At 43.6% G+C, this 25,204-nt stretch overlaps 1 long non-coding RNA gene across 1 annotated transcript; it reads right to left on the bottom strand.

Annotated features, from left to right (window-relative positions):
- Positions 1-13: 13 nt before the first annotated feature.
- LOC142139330 (uncharacterized) lies at positions 14-25,084 on the bottom strand. Its single transcript, XR_012688189.1, has 3 exons — positions 25,049-25,084; positions 14,108-14,158; positions 14-43 (listed from the first exon to the last, which is right to left on the bottom strand). It is a non-coding gene; the product is annotated as an uncharacterized LOC142139330 (long non-coding RNA).
- Between the last annotated feature and the right edge of the window lie 120 nt (positions 25,085-25,204).

Here is a 25,204-nt window from a genome sequence, read left to right as displayed (position 1 = left end):
GCTGCGACACCGCGTCGCAGATAAAATACCGCCATCTTTAGTTCTGGCAAGACAGTGGTTTAAAGATATCTGTGCAGCTCTACTGATCAGAATATGGACATATATCACAACCCACTCTTTTTAAAAGACTTTTTCTCATTTTAAAAACGCGCTTTTATGTATAAAAACAGTGTTTCATTCTCTCTTGTAGATGTGTTAGTATTGATGATTTACTGTATTTCATTTGTGTTGCATTAACATTTGTAGTTGTAGCAGATTTTAAAATAATAACAGGATTCTTACAGCTTACCTACATCATAATTGTCATTGTTTTATATTTTCCAGGGACACTCTTGGGATTTAAAAGATTTGTGCATGTAAATTTGTGTTCTTGGAAATGTCCCTATTTTTCAATGCAGACCAGCTGCACTCTTCCCCTTATTTCAATATGTTAGAAGCTATTATTTCCATTTATTTTTATTCTCTGGCCTTTATACTTTAATGACTTTTTCAGTTTACCTGATTTAGGCTGAACATTACCAATTCTAATGGACTTTCCATCCAGCTAAAAGAATAATGTATTCATACATGTCTAAAAAGTTCCTAAAAGGGACAGGGAAGTGCGACATAGGGAAGGGGAGAATTGGGTGCACAAGAAAGACAATTTGAAATTTGATTTTCTAAAAAAAATATTCCAAATGTAATCTACAAAAGGCAGTGTAACCCTTACTTGCCTACTTTCCAGGACATAAAACTCCAAAATTTTGGAAGTTCTTCTGGATATCCAGGAGAGCATCCATCATCCAGCACTGTTCTAGTGAAGTAAGTGGGGCCTTGATGAAACGATTTCGATGGTCCCATCCCATTGCACAATGATGCAGATTATGGCTGTGCGCAGCAGGTGGGGGTTCAATGATGACGCAAATTGCATCAATTGACCCTTGAACTCGCCCTACAGTGACAAGACCACGATTTTTGCTGCAATATAATCACAACTAGCGATTATCATAGAACATGCCTTCTGAAACTGTGACAGAGAAATGTGTGTTTCCGTATGGTTTATGGCTTAATAAATAGGCCCCTGGCGACAGGATTGTAGCAAGGTACATACCTCATGTGATTGCTCAGATCCTACCCTGGGATAATTTACCTCTTAGGCCAGATACTTCACACTGCTGTCCAGTCCTCCAGCTTCATTGTGACAAATGTTTCTCATCCTTTTAAGCTTCATCATCACCATTTATTTATATAGCGCCACTAATTCCGCAGCGCTGTACAGAGAACCCACTCACATCAGTCCCTGCCCCATTGAGGCTTACAGTCTAAATTCCCTAACATACAGACAGACAGAGGGAGAGAGACAGACAGACACACTAGGGTCAATTTGTTAGCAGCCAATTAACCTGCCAGTATGTTTTTTGGAGTGTGGGAGGAAACCGGAGCACCCGGAGGAAACCCATGCAAACACGGGGAGAACATACAAATTCCACGCAGATAAGGCCATGGTTGGGAATTGAACTAATGACCCCAGTGCTGTAAGGCAGAAGTGCTAACCACTACGCCACCGTGCTGCCCATAAGCTTCACAGCTAAATTCATGGGGTTATCCATTGATGACAGATTATGTTGTTTTAGACAACAGCAGACTCACATTCAAAACATAACATTTGTTTTCTATCTTTTGAAATTTACGTTATTTGAACCCAAGATAAACAAGTAATATCTAAGAATTCAGAAAGGAACAGCAGATCCGAGAGATGCTGGAGCATCAGGACTCTCATTCAATGAATACTTCTTCTAGTCTGTTGCAAGCTGAGGGTCAAAAGAGGTATCAGATATACAACTTATTACCCAACAAATACGGTTTCCCAGAGAAGAAGGTGATCCACAATTACATAAAATTTAAGAAAGAATTTGATCTCATTATCACTTGGTATAATCGGAAATGGGCTGACATTAATCAGCTTCTGCGGGAAGCATTACCTGGGGAAGTTAGGACTAGATTGAATATTAAGGGAAGATAGCCTAATGCACCGCCCATTGATGATTAGTTGTCTATCTATAGGCAAAATATTTTGAACGCTATCACAGATGTCTGTCCTAGGAAATCTGATTGGTCTTAAGTTCATAATAGTAAACAAAAAAGGAGAACCTGTATATTACTTAGACTAAAACAGACATTTCAATACATACTGGTATCCTTCCTCGCAGTTGGATCACTAATCATTGTTCAGCCTTTCAGGATTAACAATGGCACAATTCAGAAACCAAATTAATAAACTTACAATTACAAAATATTTTATAAGGGAACAGAGGAAGAGGACAATTTAAGGGAAGTGGTGGAGGTAATTGTAAGGAGGATTTCTGCCTCAGAGTGACCATAATATCTGCCATAACTATGGACAAGTAGGGCATTTAAAATTACAATGTCCAAGTAGAGCAACAACTTCTTCAAAAGGTCTTTGTGTTAGGCAGGGTACACACTACTGAAAATTTCTCCCAATGCATTAACCATTTTACCAATGAAAGTAAAAAAGGTCCTGATCATCTTGCCGATTCATGTGTACACAATAAGCACGTTTTACAAGATTTACCTGCAGATCTGTGCTCTTCATCTGTCATAACCATCAGCTGAAAAGATTGTGACTCTGCACACTCCACAGAGATCTATGGACACTGCCATTCGTGACTGCATACACACTGCAGAATTGAAATGAAATCGTTCCATTATTGAGCGAGTTTTTTAGTTTGGTTTAAAAATAAAAACCAACGCTACAATGTGCTTTGGAACGATAATCGTTCATCGTTAGAGCGTACACACTAATGTGGGCTGAACTGTGGTTTATCGTGTGATTGGCCCACTAATTGGCTGAAAAACCTGTAGTGTGCCCCCAGCCTTACTTGCACTAAGGGCTTTAACAGGGGCCATGCAAGAAGCGCAACCGCCCAGGAGAAAATGCTGAGGGGGGGTGGAAGATAATGAATACTTTAGGTTTATTTGGTTACCATTAAGCGTAAGGGGTGTCAGTTTTTATTCTTGTTCCAGGCACTAACAATTTTAGTTGCAGCTATGCTTGTACTAGGAAAATATTGTTTCATAGACATAGGAGCCTCTAGGTCTGTATTGAAATCTCCTGAATACTCTCCTCTGAAACCATCACTGCTGTAGGTGTTTCCAAACAGCCTATATACATAATCCATCTTATCTCTCAACCATTCTCTGTGACCATTTGACTTATATCTGATAGTCATGCTTTTTGTTTACTTAGGTTAGGTACACACTACAGTGTTTTCAGGCGATTCTCAGATCAATCGATTGGCCGATATCACAGTTGTGTGTACCCTGGAACAATGAATGATTATCGTTCAAAAGCACATCGGTGAAATCAGTGATCGAAATTTTCAGGCTGACTTGAAAACCTCCTTCAGCAATGGAACGATGTTGTTCCAATCCTGCAGTGTGTATGCACTCACGATCAGGATCTCCATAGAGTTTAGAGTCATGAGGGTAAATTTATCAAGCTGCGGGATTGAAAAAGTGGAGATGTTGTCTATAGCCAGACAACAAAATAAATTTGTTAGGGATAAAATATAAATTACATTGAACTTACTATTCACAGACTACAGGTCAGGTAGAGGGATGGAAGAGCATCTTGAAAAACAAGGTTACTAATATTTGTACACAAATGGCGTTATCTTAAGCACTCCCACTCATGAGAGTAATATGCACTGAGAACACATTTTTTTTTAATCCCACATGAAATATTAATAAGAATCTATCTATCTAGCCTTGATCTTCAACTGACTTATGGACTGATTCTGAGTCGATTGCAAGACTAGGCAATGAAGCTTTAGCTGTTAATGGAGATCATCAATACATTCGATTAAAGAACCAGTCCAATAGTGTCATTCGATCCAGCTAGGTGATTTTTGCATTTGTGAAGTTATATCAGAGGAAGTCCTCCATGGAGCCTAGGTGGAAATGCCCATATCAGGAACTGCTTATGATTCATACAGCTGTCAGATCCGAAAGGTTGAATATCTGGATCCATGCATCACAGTGTCCTTCATCCTGTTCCTGGGCATAGATGACACTAACCTAATGTTCTCCACACCAGTTAAAGTGTCTGAAAACTATCAGTTCTAAGGGAGAGGCATTCACTAAAGACATGCTGGTACACAGGAAAGTTTGTATTTTGTGCAGTATGCTGCACATTTCACAGGGATCACATTAAAGTCCCTCTCCCACCTTCACCTGAATCACTCTGGCCTTTGAAACCTAGACATGAGTTGGATTTGCAACAACTCATAAAGAGGATTTGCCAGTACAATGAAATTGCCGGCTGTTGTTTGCCTCCTGGGGCTTTATAATCTATTATTACTATTGTTTTCTTTCAATTCCTATCGAACTACCCTGACATCAATATGTCAAAGCCCTTAATAAAACTAAATGTTGGATTTGTGCTTAAATGCCCTATCTTTCTAAATGAGGTATACCAATGATGCCTGCTCTGTTCACTGAGCCACTATTCTTATAGAGTAAGTAATCCGACTGTTTGTAGCAACATGGCATAAATAACAGATGGGCTAGAAAAGGGATCATTGGCTACAGCCAAAGATTTTTTTATCAAAACTGTGTAACTACAACCCAATAAAAAGGTTTTGGCAGCAAGTTAGATTGTTTGCCAACTCTAAACTGTCACCAGAGTGGGCCATTTTAGGTGTAACCATCTCAGAAGCCAAAATGACTAAAGGTAGTAAAAATTATTGACAATCCTATCGGTGGTAAGAAATGTATCTTACAACAGTGGATCCATCCGACCCCCTCCCCACTATTGATGTTCAAAGAGAGACTATTTTATTTTTAGAATGCATTGGATAGAGACTTATATGTCTATAGAACAGGAAGTTTTAAAGTTTTTTTCAGTATTGAGACATTACTGAGCACCTCTAGTGAACAGATTAAAATGTGTTTCCAATCCACATTTTGGTACATAGCAGACTTCATTTAATTGAACCACCAATACTCCCAACCTCCCATACTCCAATAACATACTAGTAGGTTAACTGGCTGCTGACAAAATTGACCCTAGTCTGTGTGTGAAATTTAGATCGTAAGCTCTAATGGGGGCAGGTACTGATGTGAATGACGAAAAATACCCTCTGTATGGTGCTGTTGAATCGGTGGAAGTATATAAATGTCACAAACTTACCTTACTCGCTCCCCAGCCGCTCTGTCGGTCCCGGAAGCAGCACTTCCAGATTCAGCTGTCACATGACCGCAAGTCGGGCGGGGAGTTTGAATCTCGGCTATTTAAAACCCACTCTGACACTCGGTGAGTGTCAGAGCAACTTACCTGGTTCCTGTTCTTTTGGATATTCCTTGTGCCTGCTCCCTGTGAAGTGTCTCTTGTGTACCAGTCCCTGCTAGTCCCACCTTCCTGGATCTCCTGCTCTCGTGTACCGACCCGGCTTGCTGAGCATTCTGATTGCCTGTGACTCTGACCCGGATTGTTGACGTTCCCACTCTCTAACTCTGTGTCTCAGCTATTCCTGTGTACTGACTTGGCTTGCTGATCATTGTCATTGCCTGTGACCCTGACCCGGATTGTCCGACTCCTCTTTTTCTCCACTTGTACCTCTGCCGCCAGTCTGTGTACCGAACCCGGATTCCTCCATGCTGCACCTACCCGTCTATCCGATTCTACGTGTACCGGCACCAGCTGTCATCCTACATCTCCTCTACTCACTGCTCCATCCGCGATACTACATCTTGAGGCGAGCCTGAGCACCATGACCTGCGTCTCCCGGCAGCGGCAGTGGTTTTTGGTGAACATCGGGGAGTTCGTTAGACTCAGCACCTCAGGTAAGCCGGCGCTAATCAAGATTAGTTCAGAATCCAGCTAATCCGTTACAATAAATAAATGGTGATGATGATGATAATCATATCATCACCATTTATTTATATAGCACAAGGAGGAGCATGTGAGCGAGAAGCCTACGCCACCTCACTACTTGTTTTCATGTCATTTCAACCCATATGAGTCTATCTACAGTTCGCTTAACTTTTCTTTATTTCCACCCTTTGTGTCTATGCATAAAGGAAAAAAGAAATACAGACTCTGTAATGGTTGTAACTCAATTGCTTATTATAGTTCTTTGTTCAGACCTGCATTCTATATATTTATTAATATTGATATGCTCAATCTTAAGTGTTCATCCAGTGTATTATAGAACATTGTAGCTGTTACAATAAAAGCAATAATAACTAGAAGTTGTCACTTTTCTGGCTTAATTGGAGCAAAAAACAATGGAACTCACAAAGATGAGAACCAGTCAATGTAATGTGTCCGCGACCAATCTAAATGCTACATTTTATAATAAGACCATGCAAGATTAGTATACTACTTTATTTGCAGAGCAAACGATTATTTAACAATATCAATAAACAAGATAGGAAGCTGTTATGTAGAATATATACTTCCTGCAATTAGGTATATTAATTCTCTTCCTAAAGGTAGGATTAATGATACGAGAAAATGTCCCCATGTATGGGGTCTCTAGCACTATTCAGGAAGTTAGATTATCCAAAATGTTAGAAAATGTTAGCAATGAAATGGCAAGTGCATTACAAAATATCAGTGTGGAAATGTCTGCATGTAGAACTGCGACCCTGCAGAATATAATGGTATTAGACTTTATGTTGGTGAGCATAGTGTATGTGCTCTAAATGGAAATAAATGATTTGTCAATATTATTGATAACTTACACAAAATATTCATACTGAACACGTTATAATTGTTCTTTCTTTGCAGTTGCAAATTTAAATTAATCTTTTAATTATGTTGATATTGGATGTTATGGTTCCACTGCTGACTTGAAAAGTTTTCAAAACATTATTTTGGGAAGAGATTCCTCCAGGGCTTAATTAATTTGTCAGCCAAGAAATGTTTGCCTGGCCACTATGGTCTGCCTATGACTTATATTTTTGTGGGAATGAATAGTTTGGGTTAAGCAATAATTTATTACAGCCTAACATCCAAAATGGACTTGAACTAGGCAAATTAAATTACAGAAGTATTTGGTTGGTTAGGAGCTCTTAGGACACAAATCTATATTTTTTTTTAACTCAAGGTTTTTATTAAATAAACAAGGGTGACAGCAAACATGAATACGAAAACAGAAGCAGAAGAACCAAATAGTGTCACAATCAACAATAGAATTGCCATTCGTAGGAAAACATGGGAACAATGAAAAACGGTTATTAAATCTAGCAATAACAATGCATTTCAAGAAGGTAAATGGTGAGGGGAGGGAAGTGGGGTGGTCATCAGCTGTGAAGAGATTAGGGATCTCACAGGCAGGGGAGTCACAAAGACTGGAATACTGGTTGCAGAAGGGTGGTGGTGGGTAGGGATGTTAAGTGGGGTAGAGGCGACTCAGAGGGGTGACTAACAGGGGATATAACAGGTACAGCCAGTGAGACCAGATTTGGTGGAACTTCTCTTCCATATTTCGCAGGTGGGATGTATTTTTCTCCATGTTAGCGATGAACCATACGTAGGATTTCAGAGAAGAGACATGGGGTAGGGGGAGAGTTTGCTGTTTTTCTCATATGTGTAGTAAAATTACTGTACCATTTCATTTATGTAAAGAAAGCATGTTGGCGCTATGTGCTTTGATGTAAAGAATAGGGAAAAGAAAGTTAACAGATGTGTGGATAACCTCATAAGTATTCATATTAATGGTGAAGTTAAAGCTGAAAAGGCTCATAAGATGGGAAAGTAAAAGTAGGCCTTAATACTACACCTTCATGAGTTAAAGGGATTTTGATAAGTGACTAGCAAAGTGTCCTAGAAGAAAACAAAAGTAATGGAGGGAAAAGTAATTGTAAGTGTGATATTCACATAGGTACTTGTTTCTGTAAGAAATTATGTAGCTGCCTAAAGAATTTTGCTTAACTGGATGTGTTCTTATGTGTAGAAAACAGAAAAGACTTCAGTATTCCAGACGTCTAAGTTAAGTTTTTACTCCGGATATATGAAACTTGTTTAGTTACAAGAAGAAAGGAATGTGTACTGATAAGAGAACTGTTTTATCAGCAAAATCTTATTGCTTCCTCCACCTAAGGCATCAAAAAGGGTAAAGCTATTATGTTTTTTTATTGGCATACAGGGTATTACTATTAGCAACAGGTCTGCTTAAGTACATCTCTTCCTTTTCTGAATTTTAAAGACTGAACCATGGGTTAATGATAAACTTGTTAGGCCATTTAATACAAGACACAAAATAAAATACACATGCTGCATTGCATTCTGTTCAGATGCATGCTGTGTGTCTGCAAATCTTACTATGCAAGCATTCATAACTGCAATGTTGCTCAGTGATGTGTGCATTTTATGTCATTTTTAAATTGCTTACCTGACAACTCTAGTAATGGATACATTTGGAACAACCAGATGAAAAGAACCATTGAAAGTACACAAACCAGGAATAGTAATCTCTCTTAGTCCACCGATATACTGGTTACCAAATTGGGCTCTGATATATATATTACATCAATTTATTTTTAACCTGTTTCTTTTGCAATTGTAACCATGCAAATCAGTAACAAAGGATATGTGTGCTAAAAGGGAGCCAAAAAGCCCTGGGTATACTATAAGTCCTACCCTGTAAAAGCTAATATTCCCGATGAGATTTAATATAATCAGTTGTCAGTAAGTAGGATATATGGCTCTACATATCTGACTGTATCTAAGAGGTTATTGTTGAGGATGTATAGTAAGTTGAAAACATATAAAGAGCAATCTTGAACACAGTTCTCTAAATAAGGGTCACATTTAATTTTTTCTGATATTAATGAAACAAACTACTGGATCTTGGTCGGTGGAAGAATGGTCGCTTCGGATAGTTCTTAGAGAGACAGTGGCTGTAGAGACAATATCTGCACAGAAGCACCTAATAGTCACTCTGAGAAAAAAAAAACTTTAGATTTTACATGACTTGTCAACTTTCCAGAAAAGTATGTTTTACTTAATGCCATATACACTGGTGCTCTATTTGCCAAGTACAATATCACTGTTAGGCAGCTTTCTTCTGCTTTTACATCAAACTGTTTATCAGGGCTTGGAGATCTGGTCCCTGCTGACTGTGGGCTGTAGGTGTAATATCATAGACAGACAAACCACAGGTGTTTCTGTATTCTTGATTTCTGCTGTTTCAGCAAAGTAGCAGTTAATTAACCCTGCTGCATGCCTCAGTAGATATGGAAGTTGCATCTGTTGTTGAGCTTTTAATACTCTGGCTCTCCCTACAATCAGGGCTAGATCTTTGTTGAGCCTATGCTGTCACATTGCTGCAGTTCCTGTAATTCTTTCCTGATCCTGTTCCTGCAATCCTAAGCTCCTTGTTCTGCTGTTCTGAGCTACTGCTGTCACAGCTATCCAGAGTTCCTGACACCCTGCTACCAGTGGGTATCCTGGGTGCCTGAGACATTATTACCAGTACGCCATCCTGGGTTCCTGACATTCTGCTACCTGTAAGTGGCACTCTGCTATCCATGTGCAATCATATGTTCCAGACACCATGCTAGTTGACTACAAGCCTGAGTTCCTGACACTCTGCTACCCGCGTGCTATCATGAGTTCCTGACACTCTGCTGCCCATGATATCCTGAGTTCCTGACACTCTGCTACCCATGATATTGTGAGTTCCTCATCATCATCAGCTATTTATATAGCGCCACTAATTCCGCAGCGCTGTAAAGAGAACTCACTCACATCAGTCATTGCCCCATTGGAGCTTACAGTCTAAGTTCCCTAACATACACACACATACAGACAGAAAGAGAGAGACTATGGTCAATTTGGTAGCAGTCAATAAACCTGCCAGTATGTTTTTGGAGTGTGGGAGGAAACCGGAGCACCCAGAGGAAACCCACGCAAACACAGGGAGAACATACAAACTCTACACAGATAAGGCCATGGTTGGGAATCAAACTCGTGACCCCAGTGCTGTAAGGCAGAAGCACTAACCACTAAATAATGCTACATTTTTATAATTCTCAGATTCCACTTGTGCTTTAATTTCTGAATTCCTGACACTGTTTTTGAACACTGATGAAATAGTAGCCATGTTTTTTTGGGACAAACTCCAACATTTATGTGATATCAGTACCCAAATACAAACTCTTGGCTTATATTGCTTGAGCTTAACCATTTGCACAATTGCTTTTAATACCATTTATAGACTATGTGGTTGCAGTATATAGTACAGCCTGTCAAGCGCCGTCCCCGCACTGTCCCTTCGCGCTGGGGTCGGACGCCTGTCTCCTTTGCTGAGCCGCGTCCTATTGGCCAGCAACGGGACATACTTCCGGCTACACTGCACACTTCTTTCACCGGCTAGTTAGCGGTCAGGTCCATCTGACTGCCGAAATCACACTCACATATCAGGGCCCACATTAAAGTATTTACGGCACCTCCCTCCTATAGTCTGTGCCAGAGTATTGGTTTCACCAGCTCTAGTGTCCTTTATCCTGTTCCCTTGCTCCTGTTATTTGCTACATTGGTTCCTGATTCCTGGCCACTCTCTTGTCCTGAGATTTGGTTGTGTTGATATCTGGATTCTGACCTCTGGCTTGCTTCCCTCTGGATCACCATTGTGTACTGCACTATCGTTTGGCATCTGACCCGGACTGTACGACCATTCCTGTTCTCTCCCGTTGCACTGATAACTAAATTGGAGAACCGTGACCTGCGCACCTCACACAGCCAAGCCCATACTTCCTTGCTGGGGTCTCTGGTGAAAACCGGGGTTGCGTTAAGACTCCATCCCTCCCTGTTTAGTTGCGCCAATATCAGTCAGTGGCATCTTCAAAAGTCATTAATGTAACAGTATACTCTGGCCATGAGTACACAGGATGAACCTTCGGCCTGGGATCTTCTTTTACACTTGGCCCAACGTGTGGACCAGGAAGACGCCAATCAGTCCGCCTGGACACCCTTCAAGGGTCATTACCCGTACGTCCTGTGGTGCCTTCTGGAATAGAAGCTGCTACTTCTGCCTCCGCTAGCTCTACCAGTTCCACAAGCTCTCGAGGGTTGCATATACCACCTCCACAGAAATATGACGATGATCCGAAGAAGTTCCACGGATTCCTTAATCAGTGCGCTAGACAGTTTGTACTTGCACCTGAAAACTTTTCTTCAAACAGAATTAAAGTGGCCTATATACTCTCCCTCCTTTCATGCCAAGCCCTTTCCTGGTCATCTGCATTGTGGGAACGTGACAATCCGTTGCTCCAGAATTCTGTGACCTTTACTGAAAGCTTCCGGAGGGTTTGACGAACCTGGTCGCGTGTCCTCTGCATCCACTGGTCTTTTAAACCTTCGTCAAGGAACCCTCTCCGCTGGTCAGTACGCGGTCCAATTTTGGATACTAGCATCTGAGCTTCTTTGGAATGATGAGGCACTTATCGCTACCTTCTGGCAAGGCTTCCATGACAGGATAAAGAATGATTTAGCGTCATGGGATCTGTCTTCCAGATTGGATGATCTAAGTTCTAATTTTTTTATGTATCAAAGATATTCTGCCACCGAAAACGCACACAGGAAAGAGAACGTTGTCGCCAATCCTTTCTGCTTCTTGCCCCTCAATTCCAATCTCCTGCTCTCCCCACGGAAGAACCCATGCAAATTGATAATTCACAACTATTTCCTGAAGAAAAAGACGTCTGAAGAACCGGTTGTCTCTACTGTGGACATCTTCTCTCCGTATGCCCCAAGAGACCAGGAAACGCCATCTCCTAGGCGATTGCAGGGAGGTCAGCCTAGAATCCCAGTCCTCTTCTCCCTGTTCCCAGAAAGAATCAGAATTTCTCATGCCCATTATTCTTTTCTCCTCTGATGGTCCTCAACCTGTCTGCCTTTGTGGACTCGGGATCCATGGGGAACTTCATAATCTCCAGTTTGGTCTTGCAGCTCTGTTTGGGTACTACACCTTTGTTTCAGCCGTTGACGCTCACCACAGTAGATGGAAACCAAGTCTCTAATGGCTCTATCACCTGCATCACCGTTCCTGTTCGGCTGAAGGTAGGAGCTCACCATTCGGAATGGATTAAACTCCTGGTTCTTCCGTAATCCATTAACCCTATTATTTTGGGTTAACCTTGGTTAAGGACACACTCTCCTCAATTCAATTGGAATCACACTCAGGTTATCTCCTAGCGTTCTTCTTGCAAGTCACGTTGTTTGGCACCTGTCACTTGCGGAAAACCAGTCATTTCCTGTCAGGCTACCCCCTCCTGAGATATCCTTCCCAAGGTCAACTCAGAATTCCTTGATGTTTTTAGCAAAGTAGCTGTGGAATCACTACCTCATCGCCCTTGGGACTGCCCCATTGATCTGGAGCCAGGCAAGAGCATCCCTCGGGGCAGTATATTTCCTCTGTCCGTACCTGAGACTCAGGCTATGTCCGAATACGTCTGAGAACCTCAAACGAAGATTTATTCGCTAATCATCTCCAGCTGGCGCAGGGTTTTTTTTGTAAAGAAGAAAGATGGGTCCCTCAGACCATGTATTGACTATCGCAAACTCAATACCATCACGGTCAAAAAACTGTATCCTCTTCCCCTCATCCCTGAGCTGTTCGATCGTATCTGTGGAGCTCAAATCTTCACAAAATTGGACCTTAGAGGCGCCTACAACCTAATCAGGATTAGGAAGGGGGATGAATGGAAGACTGCGTTCAACACCAGAGACGGCCACTACGAGTAACTTGTATTGCCATTTGGGCTATAACTAACTTGGAGAACCGCAACATGCACACCTCACCCAGCCAAGCCCATACCTCCTTGCAGGGGTACCTGGTGAATACCGGGAGTGCATTAGACTCCGCTCCTCCCTATTTAGTTGCGCCAATATCAGTCAGCGACATCCTCAAAAGTCATTAACGTGACAGAGCCCCTCAAATTCACCTCAGCAGGCCTGATACTCAATCTGCCATTTTAATTTGCAGTGTATACAACACACACTATTGTTATCTAGGTTGTCTATATGTAGAGTTCACTTTGTCAGATTGTACTTACCTGAACATACTTCTTATCCCTGCATCTGACAGCTTAGACCACCTAAGATCTACCTCCAAGTACCTGCTAATGGTTCCTAAATTCTGAAAAAAGTCCACTCTGCCTTCTCACCGAGCTCCCCATTTTTGGAATATCCGACTTGAATTACTTAAATCTGGTGACTGAGGTCTTCCAAGCCTTCTGCCAGTTGTAATTGTACTGCCCTTTGTTTGTAACTAGGTATAACTGTATATAATGTATCAAGGACATACTTGAAAATGAGAGATAACTCTCAATGTGTTGGAACACCTCATGGCAAACACTAATAAGGGTGGTGTCACCTATCAGTGGAAGCAGGTATTTTAATTATAAATGTTCTTCCTCTTTATTTGCTAGCCGTTGTAAACGCTAATTATTCTTTTATTGATGTTGATACTCGGTCTTACTGGTCCACTTCTGACTCAAAAGGTTTTCAAACGTTTATCATGGGAAGAGGTTACAACAGGGTTTACTTAATGTGCCATCCAGTCTGACCACAATGGTCAATCTCTGCCTTATATCTTTTTTGGGAATAAATATTTTGGCATAGGCAATATTTATTAAGGCCTTACTGAAAAATGGACTCAACCTACATAAAATTATTTGTTTTAATGCAATTATTCTTTATTGCACTTTAAAGGCAGTATGTAACAGTTGGAAACTCAAACACAGACAATGTTGTTGAAACCACCAAAATAAGTGCATCACGGATAAAATCATTTGTAATTATACACTGTCAGAAGTCAGGCTCATGGTGGAAAGTGAATATGAGATATTAGCCAATAAATTGTGTGTCCTTTATATCCCTATGATATTAAGCTTTGCAAATGCTGCTAATGCTTGTAAGCAGCATGTGCCCTCCATAAATTTGTGCAGTCATGGGACGGTTATAATTTTGAGGACATTCTGTCTCACAACCTTAAATCAGTTGACGGAATTAAATGTATTATGCACGATGCAAGAAACTCCAATTACTCTCTTTAGATTTATTATAATAATAATAATAATAATAATAGGTTCACACCCTTGATACAGATCCAGACCTTGTACAATACTTGGAAGAGATATGGGCACTCTGTAACAAGATAAGGAAGAATCAGTACCCATTGCAACAAGGACATATATGTCATTTTATCCACTTACATCAGTAGCTTGTTCTGTGCTTTTGGCTTTCACTGCAGAATGCACAGAATGTAAGGCAAAACAGAGGAAAGCACATCATACCTTCTGACAAGGCATGAAAAGGCTGTCATGTTCACGTCCAACTGCATGTGGTGAGCATGAGGATATAAAGGATGGACAGTGGACTGCTTAACAGGCTGGATGTGGGGTTATATAATATGCTAAACAACAGGGTGTGTTATGCTGAGTATTTACTTTATTATCATGCCATGCATGAAAAATATTTTCTCACTGTACTGTGCAACATGCTATGTATGTAAGGTTAGTATTTGTCTCTGGATACATTTCTTTAGTCAGTAGTTATACAATGCTGTCAGCAGAGGGTGCTGTTCTTATAGACACACTAAGGTGACAACATACAGGACTTTTGTACAAACAAAAGTATACGGAGTAAACTGTTCTCAATGCATGAGTTATTTGGTTTAAGCTTTCTCTATATACTGAAAATAGTGGCTCCAGGAAAATGGCTGCTGACTAAAGTATTTATGGATTTAGAGACACTACATGAGACTATAACAATAAACCTGTTATGGTTACGCTGTCAGTGTAGCATGTAATCAGGACGCTCTCTCTAGTTTCATATGTACCAGGCTAAAATCATCATCATCATCATTTATTTATATAGCTCCACTGATTACGCAGCGCTGTACAGAGAACTCATTCACATCAGTCCCTGCCCCATTGGAGCTTAGTCTAAATTCCCTAATAAAATGTACCTTGTTTAATTTATTTTTATTTATATAGCGTATATACCTGCAGTCTTGGTGGCATAGGTCAGTGTACAGTGTAGTATTGTGAATATGTAATGTGGGCTCTGCAGTGCAAGGGACAATGTGTCCTCCAGTGCTGTGTATACTGCAGTATGCTCTAGTGTGCTGACTTTATGGAACACACCCACTTCATACTCTTTGGAAGAACCCCAACAACATCAATCTGTGCCTATTTTTCAGATTGGGTGAATGCTATGGAAAACATTTAACTGTTTTTCTGTTACTATACTGCTTGGTTTAGCCTTTACATCGGGACTGTCTTTATCACGTCACCTTCTTGCGTTTTGAAGCTTTTTATTACATTGGTCAAACTGCACTTTTAAATACAGTTTCCCACATTATTGCAACTGTAGGGTGCAAAAAAAATAAAAATGTAATGTCCTGGAGTAGAGGAAGGACAGTGTGCTCCCGCAGTACTGGGATGAGATGGGGGCAGTGTGCTCCCGCAGTACTGGGATGAGATGGGGGCTGTGTGCTCCGGCAGTACTGGGATGAGATGGGGACAGTGTGCTCCGGCAGTACTGGGATGAGATGGGGACAGTGTGCTCCCGCAGTACTGGGATAAGATGGGGACAGTGAGCTCCCGCAGTACTGGGATGAGATGGGGGCAGTGTGCTCCCGCAGTACTGGGATGAGATGGGGGCAGTGTGCTCCCGCAGTACTGGGATGAGATGGGGGCATGCTCCCGCAGTACTGGGATGAGATGGGGGCAGTGTGCTCCCGCAGTACTGGGATGAGATGGGGGCTGTGTGCTCCGGCAGTACTGGGATGAGATGGGGACAGTGTGCTCCGGCAGTACTGGGATGAGATGGGGACAGTGTGCTCCCGCAGTACTGGGATAAGATGGGGACAGTGAGCTCCCGCAGTACTGGGATGAGATGGGGGCAGTGTGCTCCCGCAGTACTGGGATGAGATGGGGGCAGTGTGCTCCCGCAGTACTGGGATGAGATGGGGGCATGCTCCCGCAGTACTGGGATGAGATGGGGGCAGTGTGCTCCCGCAGTACTGGGATGAGATGGGGGCAGTGTGCTCCCGCAGTACTGGGATAAGATGGGGACAGTGTGCTCCGGCAGTACTGGGATAAGATGGGGACAGTGTGCTCCCGCAGTACTGGGATAAGATGGGGACAGTGAGCTCCCGCAGTACTGGGTTGAGATGGGGGCAGTGTGCTCCCGCAGTACTGGGATTAGATGGGGCAGTGTGCTCCCGCAGTACTGGGATAAGATTGGGACAGTGTGCTCTCGCAGTACTGGGATAAGATGGGGACAGTGAGCTCCCGCAGTACTGGGATAAGATGGGGACAGTGTGCTCCCGCAGTACTGGGATGAGATGGGGGCAGTGTGCTCCCGCAGTACTGGGATGAGATGGGGGCAGTGTGCTCCCGCAGTACTGGGATGAGATGGGGGCATGCTCCCGCAGTACTGGGATGAGATGGGGGCAGTGTGCTCCCGCAGTACTGGGATGAGATGGGGGCAGTGTGCTCCCGCAGTACTGGGATAAGATGGGGACAGTGTGCTCCGGCAGTACTGGGATAAGATGGGGACAGTGTGCTCCCGCAGTACTGGGATAAGATGGGGACAGTGAGCTCCCGCAGTACTGGGATGAGATGGGGGCAGTGTGCTCCGGCAGTACTGGGATTAGATGGGGCAGTGTGCTCCCGCAGTACTGGGATAAGATTGGGACAGTGTGCTCTCGCAGTACTGGGATAAGATGGGGGCAGTGAGCTCCCGCAGTACTGGGATAAGATGGGGACAGTGTGCTCCCGCAGTACTGGGATAAGATGGGGACAGTGTGCTCCCGCAGTACTGGGATAAGATGGGGACAGTGTGCTCTCGCAGTACTGGGATAAGATGGGGACAGTGTGCTCCCGCAGTACTGGGATAAGGGAGGGACAGTGTGCATCCGCAGTACTGGGATAAGGGAGGGACAGTGTGCTCCCGTAGTACTTGGATAAGGGAGGGACAGTGTGCTCCCGCAGTACTGGGATAAGGGAGGGACAGTGAGCTCCCGCAGTACTGGGATAAGGGAGGGACAGTGTGCTCCCGCAGTACATGGATAAGGGAGGGACAGTGAGCTCCCGCAGTACTGGGATAAGGGAGGGACAGTGAGCTCCCGCAGTACTGGGATAAGGGAGGGACAGTGTGCTCCCGCAGTACTTAGATAAGGGAGGGACAGTGAGCTCCCGCAGTACTGCTGGGACAACGGCAGGGGAAGGATAGTGTGGAGATACACTGTGCCCTGCGGTGCTTTGATAGAGAAGGGACAGTGTGCTCCTGCAGTGCTGAGATAAGGGAGGGAAATTGAGCACATGCAGTGCTGGGATAGAGAACAGTTAGCTGCTGCAGTGCTGGGATAGGGGACAGTGTGCTCCTGCAGTGCTGGGATAGACAAACGAGAGTGTGCTCTGCAGTCCTGGGATAAGGGAGGGACAGTGAGCTGAGCTCCTGCAGTGCTGTGATAGTGGAAGGACAGTGTGCTCTGCAGTGCTGTGATAGTGGAAGGACAGTGTGCTCTGCAGTGCTGTGATAGTGGAAGGTAGTGTGCTCTGCAGTGCTGTGATAGTGGAAGGACAGTGTGCTCTGCAGTGCTGGGATACATTTGAGTTTGATGTCATTTGTTTATAGTGAACTACATAGTGAAAAACAAGAACAAATATAAACTTTGTCACTTTTTTACATATTTTAGAGACTTACTGCAAAAATGAAACATACCTGTAATCTTACTCTGCTCTTTAAAATATTAAGACTGAAATGAGAGTGGCAAAAAAAAATTACACCAGCAAAGTGTGTCTCCTTTTTTATTAACAGGGTGTAAAGTGCAACAGTGGTCTGTAACCCATAGTAACCAATTAGACATTAGATTTCATTAGTCTAATTAACAACACTGCTAAAAGTAAATGGTTACAGCACATAATTGATCTTTGCATTATTTTCATAAATAAGCCTTAATGTATTCATATGTTTGTGTACCTATGACAGTATGGAGGTATACTAGTTCTGCAGTGGTGTGTGAGGCTGTATGGAGGTATACTAGTTCTGCATTGGTGTGTGAGGCTGTATGGAGGTATACTAGTTCTGCATTGGTGTGTGAGGCCGTATGAAGGTATACTAGTTCTGCATTGGTGTGTGAGGCTGTATGGAGGTATACTAGTTCTGCATTGGTGTGTGAGGCTGTATGGAGGTATACTAGTTCTGCATTGGTGTGTGAGGCTGTATGGAGGTATACTAGTTCTGCATTGGTGTGTGAGGCTGTATGGAGGTATACTAGTTCTGCATTGGTGTGTGAGGCCGTATGGAGGTATACTAGTTCTGCATTGGTGTGTGAGGCTGTATGGAGGTATACTAGTTCTGCATTGGTGTGTGAGGCTGTATGAAGGTATACTAGTTCTGCATTGGTGTGTGAGGCTGTATGGAGGTATACTAGTTCTGCATTGGTGTGTGAGGCTGTATGGAGGTATACTAGTTCTGCAGTGGTGTGTGAGGCTGTATGAAGGTATACTAGTTCTACAGTGGTGTGTGAGGCTGTATGGAGGTATACTAGTTCTGCAGTGGTATGTGAGGCTGTATGGAGGTATACTAGTTCTGCAGTGGTGTGTGAGGCTGTATGGAGGTATACTAGTTCTGCAGTGGTGTGTGAGGCTGTATGGAGGTATACTAGTTCTGCAGTGGTGTGTGAGGCTGTATGAAGGTATACTAGTTCTACAGTGGTGTGTGAGGCTGTATGGAGGTATACTAGTTCTGCAGTGGTGTGTGAGGCTGTATGGAGGTATACTAGTTCTGCAGTGGTGTGTGAGGCTGTATGAAGGTATACTAGTTCTGCAGTGGTGTGTGAGGCTGTATGGAGGTATACTAGTTCTGCAGTGGTGTGTGAGGCTGTATGGAGGTATACTAGTTCTGCAGTGGTGTGTGAGGCTGTATGGAGGTATACTAGTTCTGCAGTGGTGTGTGAGGCTGTATGAAGGTATACTAGTTCTGCAGTGGTGTGTGAGGCTGTATGAAGGTATACTAGTTCTGCAGTGGTGTGTGAGGCTGTATGGAGGTATACTAGTTCTGCAGTGGTGTGTGAGGCTGTATGGAGGTATACTAGTTCTGCAGTGGTGTGTGAGGCTGTATGAAGGTATACTAGTTCTGCAGTGGTGTGTGAGGCTGTATGAAGGTATACTAGTTCTGCAGTGGTGTGTGAGGCTGTATGGAGGTATACTAGTTCTACAGTGGTGTGTGAGGCTGTATGGAGGTATACTAGTTCTGCATTGGTGTGTGAGGCTGTATGGAGGTATACTAGTTCTGCATTGGTGTGTGAGGCTGTATGGAGGTATACTAGTTCTGCATTGGTGTGTGAGGCTGTATGGAGGTATACTAGTTCTGCAGTGGTGTGTGAGGCTGTATGGAGGTATACTAGTTCTACAGTGGTGTGTGAGGCCGTATGGAGGTATACTAGTTCTGCAGTGGTGTGTGAGGCTGTATGGAGGTATACTAGTTCTGCAGTGGTGTGTGAGGCCATATGGAGGTATACTAGTTATGCATTGGTGTGTGAGGCCGTATGGAGGTATACTAGTTCTGCATTGGTGTGTGAGGCCGTATGAAGGTATACTAGTTCTGCAGTGGTGTGTGAGGCCGTATGGAGGTATACTAGTTCTGCATTGGTGTGTGAGGCTGTATGGAGGTATACTAGTTCTGCATTGGTGTGTGAGGCTGTATGGAGGTATATTAGTTCTGCATTGGTGTGTGAGGCTGTATGAAGGTATACTAGTTCTGCATTGGTGTGTGAGGCTGTATGAAGGTATACTAGTTCTGCAGTGGTGTGTGAGGCTGTATGGAGGTATACTAGTTCTGCATTGGTGTGTGAGGCTATATGGAGGTATACTAGTTCTGCATTGGTGTGTGAGGCTATATGGAGGTATACTAGTTCTGCAGTGGTGTGTGAGGCTGTATGGAGGTATACTAGTTCTGCAGTGGTGTGTGAGGCTGTATGAAGGTATACTAGTTCTGCAGTGGTGTGTGAGGCTGTATGGAGGTATACTAGTTCTGCATTGGTGTGTGAGGCTGTATGGAGGTATACTAGTTCTGCATTGGTGTGTGAGGCTGTATGAAGGTATACTAGTTCTGCATTGGTGTGTGAGGCTGTATGAAGGTATACTAGTTCTGCATTGGTGTGTGAGGCTGTATGAAGGTATACTAGTTCTGCATTGGTGTGTGAGGCTGTATGGAGGTATACTAGTTCTGCATTGGTGTGTGAGGCTATATGGAGGTATACTAGTTCTGCATTGGTGTGTGAGGCTATATGGAGGTATACTAGTTCTGCAGTGGTGTGTGAGGCTGTATGGAGGTATACTAGTTCTGCATTGGTGTGTGAGGCTGTATGGAGGTATACTAGTTCTGCATTGGTGTGTGAGGCTGTATGAAGGTATACTAGTTCTGCATTGGTGTGTGAGGCTGTATGGAGGTATACTAGTTCTGCATTGGTGTGTGAGGCTATATGGAGGTATACTAGTTCTGCATTGGTGTGTGAGGCTATATGGAGGTATACTAGTTCTGCAGTGGTGTGTGAGGCTGTATGGAGGTATACTAGTTCTGCATTGGTGTGTGAGGCTGTATGGAGGTATACTAGTTCTGCAGTGGTGTGTGAGGCTATATGGAGGTATACTAGTTCTGCATTGGTGTGTGAGGCTGTATGGAGGTATACTAGTTCTGCATTGGTGTGTGAGGCTATATGGAGGTATACTAGTTCTGCATTGGTGTGTGAGGCTGTATGGAGGTATACTAGTTCTGCAGTGGTGTGTGAGGCTGTATGGAGGTATACTAGTTCTGCAGTGGTATGTGAGGCTGTATGGAGGTATACTAGTTCTGCAGTGGTGTGTGAGGCTGTATGGAGGTATACTAGTTCTGCAGTGGTATGTGAGGCTGTATGGAGGTATACTAGTTCTGCAGTGGTGTGTGAGGCTGTATGGAGGTATACTAGTTCTGCAGTGGTATGTGAGGCTGTATGGAGGTATACTAGTTCTACAGTGGTGTGTGAGGCTATATGGAGGTATACTAGTTCTGCATTGGTGTGTGAGGCTGTATGGAGGTATACTAGTTCTGCAGTGGTATGTGAGGCTGTATGGAGGTATACTAGTTCTGCATTGGTGTGTGAGGCTGTATGGAGGTATACTAGTTCTGCAGTGGTATGTGAGGCTGTATGGAGGTATACTAGTTCTACAGTGGTGTGTGAGGCTGTATGGAGGTATACTAGTTCTACAGTGGTGTGTGAGGCTATATGGAGGTATACTAGTTCTGCATTGGTGTGTGAGGCTGTATGGAGGTATACTAGTTCTGCATTGGTGTGTGAGGCTGTATGGAGGTATACTAGTTCTGCAGTGGTATGTGAGGCTGTATGGAGGTATACTAGTTCTACAGTGGTGTGTGAGGCTATATGGAGGTATACTAGTTCTGCATTGGTGTGTGAGGCTGTATGGAGGTATACTAGTTCTGCAGTGGTGTGTGAGGCTGTATGGAGGTATACTAGTTCTGCATTGGTGTGTGAGGCTGTATGGAGGTATACTAGTTCTGCATTGGTGTGTGAGGCTATATGGAGGTATACTAGTTCTGCAGTGGTGTGTGAGGCTGTATGGAGGTATACTAGTTCTGCAGTGGTGTGTGAGGCTGTATGGAGGTATACTAGTTCTGCATTGGTGTGTGAGGCTATATGGAGGTATACTAGTTCTGCAGTGGTGTGTGAGGCTATATGGAGGTATACTAGTTCTGCAGTGGTGTGTGAGGCTGTATGGAGGTATACTAGTTCTGCATTGGTGTGTGAGGCTATATGGAGGTATACTAGTTCTGCAGTGGTGTGTGAGGCTATATGGAGGTATACTAGTTCTACAGTGGTATGTGAGGCTGTATGGAGGTATACTAGTTCTGCAGTGGTGTGTGAGGCTATATGGAGGTATACTAGTTCTACAGTGGTATGTGAGGCTGTATGGAGGTATACTAGTTCTGCATTGGTGTGTGAGGCTGTATGGAGGTATACTAGTTCTACAGTGGTGTGTGAGGCTATATGGAGGTATACTAGTTCTGCATTGGTGTGTGAGGCTGTATGGAGGTATACTAGTTCCTCATGGCTTTGTGTTTCCAGGTACACCACGACCTCTTCCAATGCTTGTTGCATTCCTTGTACATTCTCTGGCTGGGTGATTGCCATGACATCTTGGAACAGACATGCCTACAGCGACAAGTCTCACCTCTTCTGTACGTGGAGTTATTGTAAGCACATCATCTGTTTTTGCTGATTTGGGGAGTACTACGCCTCCCTGGGCCGGGAAACCTAGAGCCTACAACAGACTGTATGGAGTCATCGGATGGAAGGATTAGCGCCATCCATGTCTCCACATCCTTGCATTTGAAGGGTATTATATGCATTTTGTGAGCTTTAGTATGGAAGCTCTCGTCATATCTTCTCCATACTATTCCCCCAACGTTAATCAATAAATCATTAATGAGGTGTAAGTACCACCACACATCTATTTGTGAACCTGGCTTAGTCTCTACATAGATAGCTGCAAAAATACAAAACCCCTTCAACCAATTAGGGAATGTCCTGTATGCATCTTCACCCATTCCACCCTTACTACAGGCTGCTAACAGATCTTTCTTGGCTTTGGATGTGAGACAGAACATATCTACATAATAACCATTATCTATCCTGTCTTTTGAACTGCGACACACTCCACTTAGCACTGCAGTATTCTCGCAGCGCACCATGGAACCTCCTAAAGCAGCAGGGGGGGTAATGAAAGAGGGTTCAATTTTAGTGGGCTTTACTAAGTCATCCTTTAGGATCTTCAAGAGTTTGCGCGAACACTGATCATCATCATCATCTGAGTCTTCACTAGTGCTAGATAGTGGAGGGCCACGTGTACGTGAACAAGGTGCTGTAATAGCTTCACATTTACCACTCGGACCAGACAACCTTTGAACCCCTTGTGAATCTGTCGGTAATTCTATTCTCGAACCCGATGAATCAACCACTTCTGGCAGAGGAGCTGAATGCCCAGTTGCTGGAGTCGCACTTTGTACAGGTGCGCTTCCGCCTTTGCAGAATACCTGAGGCACTGAAAAAGATGACGTTAGCCACATCCAAACTGACAGTAGGGGGACGGCCAAGGTTTCGATCAGGCAGTGGGTAACGAAGGAATAAACTATGGTCGGGATAAGGCATATGTATTGGGCGTGTACCGGCAGAATGAGGGGCAGTGTAGAAAAATTATTTTGAAATTCGGAGGGTAAGGTGGCGACCAATGCTGAAAGCAAATGTATCTACAGGGGGAGTGGAACTGGGGTATGGAAAAGACAAAGTTGTTGAAACGACAGGGGCAGGCTCCCTGAATGCTGCTGGCGGAAAAGCCCTGGAGGGTTGTGGAGTAGTTGAAGTGATCTGTCAGTTACTGTAATGTGTATCCATGGGAGGGGTATAACCCTCAAGGCCAGCAGGATTGACAGATGAAATGTCAGCCTGTGTCGTATGAGTCCAGTGTGATGAGGGGGAATAGGAATGTTGTATGGGTAACAATGAAGAAGATGTATGGGAATATAGCAGAGGGGTGGGGGGAGTGGGGTGGGGTAGAGGTCTGAATATTCATACGCTGAGATCTACCTTTTATCCACCCCTCGGGCATAAGAGGGGGTAATCTACTTTGAGAGGCACTGTAATGCATAATGGCAGAACTTAACCAAGGACTAGGAAGAGTCATCTCAGAGGAGCTAAATCTTCTCCTGTTTTCACCAAAAACATTATCATTTGATAAAAGATAATTGGGCTGAGAGTGTCCCCCTGCAGATGGCTCAGAAGGAGGGGTAGTATTCCCCCTTTGTGCCTATGCATTAAAAGAAGCACCACTTGTAATAGGAGGTGTGTAGGCCCCCTGTAGCTCCCTCGATTATTAGCAGCAAAAGAGTGAAAGGGGATCTCCTCCTCTGCCTCCTGTGTGCCCCTGCTGTGTTTTCTCTGGCTCCAGAGCTAGGCTGCATCGCCGCCCGCTCTTGAGCGCGAGGTATGCGGCCCTGGAGCCTGCCCGGCGGTTGGCTTGTGACGGCCGAGTCAGGCGCCCTCCCCCTGCGACTATATGCCCAGCCTAACTCAGGCGTCTGGGAACTATTCCCTTCATGCCCCCGTAACTCCGCGGTCACCGTCCACTGATGTGATGGCGCCAGGAGTCATGTAAGAGGAAGGGGGCTGCTGGGAGGAAAGCAAGCAACGGCTACCCGACAGCAGATGCAGATGGGAGCCATCTGTCAGTCGCGCTGGAGGAACAGAAGATCTCCTCAGTCTGGGCATGCAGGTAAGAAGAGACAAAAGGGTAAAAAAAAATTAAACAAGATGAAAGGGAGAAAAAAATAAATAGACAGAAAGAGAAATGAGAGAATACTTGACAAGAAAATGAGGAGGAGGGCGGGGCAAAAAGAGAGAGAAAAGGGTAGAAAATTCATCATCAGTATCATCTACATTTATTTCTATAGCGCCAGAAAATTCCGTAACGCTTTACAATTGGGAACAAAAAGTAATAAAGCAATACTGGGTAATCCATACAGACTGAGAGGTAAGAGAACCCTGCTCACAAGCTTACAATCTATGGGAAAATTAATAACAAACTGACAGAAATTATAGGATGAAAATAAATGAGAGACAAAAAGAATTAGATTAAGTTAAATAAAATACAATAAAGCAATATTAATTAATAGAAAAAGATACAAAATCCCATCTGAGTCTGCAGCAGCTCCTTCATCTGAAAAGTGCAGGAATGAAAGGACACAGCATCCCATGGGGAGTAATGTGAAGAGAAAACTATGTCACCCCCCCCCCTGGATTCTATATCAGAAAAACTTTAACCCCCGAATGGGTAAGTGCCTGAAGTTCAGAAACTAATGCGTTTAAGTGCCCTCAGCTTAATGACTTCACTTAACATAAGTGCTGAATATAAAATGCCTAACACTATGGAAAGCTCTGATATATAAGCAAGTGGCTACATTAATCTTTACATGGTACTTTTTTTTTGTTTTCTTTGTCCCCCATTCGGCCACCATGCAGCATACTAATCAGTCTGCCCTCTCTGCCCTCTTGTATAATGGTGCTCACTGACACTGTCCCAGACTACTACGTCACTTCCTATCTGTGCTAGCAGCAAGCCCGGCCCT

The sequence above is a fragment of the Mixophyes fleayi genome, chromosome 2 (genome assembly GCF_038048845.1).
Source record: "Mixophyes fleayi isolate aMixFle1 chromosome 2, aMixFle1.hap1, whole genome shotgun sequence".
NCBI classification, from domain to species: domain Eukaryota; kingdom Metazoa; phylum Chordata; class Amphibia; order Anura; family Limnodynastidae; genus Mixophyes; species Mixophyes fleayi.
The sequence above is the reverse complement of the archived record's forward strand: the minus strand, read 5'-3'. Positions and strand labels throughout refer to the sequence as shown.